Here is an 823-nt window from a genome sequence, read left to right as displayed (position 1 = left end):
GTTCATTCTCAAGTTCTGACAGCTTTTCTCTGACTCTCGCTATCTGTCGCAGATCGGGAGCACCACTGCTAGATATACTAGCAGAGCCTGCTCTGCCAGGGCTGCAAAACTAGCCAGCCAATGAGAAACGCAGAAGATAGCAAACAAACAATTTTTTTGTGAAGTCAACTCACCCCTAATCAAGCTCCAACGCTGTCCTATTGGCTGCCAGTTACAGCTATCACTGTCTCTCACTTCCTGTGTGCCTCCAGACCTTCATTCATGCGGCTCCCAATGCTTGGAGCAGACCTCAGCCAGTGCCATGTGCCTTCTCTCTCCTTCCTCAAAACTTCTCTCTTTCTCTGCAGCCTCCTATGCTCAGGCCACCAGTGATGTCTCTGCACCTCAGCAGCTGTCCCATGCAGTGTACTTCTTGGAGTTTGGATGGTAAGTTGTTAGGGGTAGAGATTCTGTCTTCCATTGTGTGCAGTGAAACACCAGTTACTGTCATGGTGCTCCCTATACAGTCATTTTAGTGCATGTAACAATCACTGCCCAGTGGTGACCTGTCCATATCTCCTCCTTTCCCACCTGTTTAACCTACCAAACCAATCTCTTATCTCCCCTGCGTAATGATCTATAAACAGAATCTTTTGTGTCTTACCATCTCAGGGTTTTCTGTCTTTTTTGGATCTCCAAAACTTCTTGCTTGCCACCCTTTTGGTTGGTTTCCAGCTGTTACATTCTGCTGGAGGCTTTGTCAGGGAACAGACAGCAGGAGCACCACTTTCTCTATGCATTGTTCCCAGTGCAATTAGCCAGGGCAACAGCCTGGTGGATCTCA

The sequence above is a fragment of the Pelodiscus sinensis genome, chromosome 5 (assembly GCF_052426305.1).
Source record: "Pelodiscus sinensis isolate ZL-2025 chromosome 5, ASM5242630v1, whole genome shotgun sequence".
NCBI classification, from domain to species: Eukaryota; Metazoa; Chordata; order Testudines; family Trionychidae; genus Pelodiscus; species Pelodiscus sinensis.
This window is presented reverse-complemented; position numbering follows the sequence as displayed.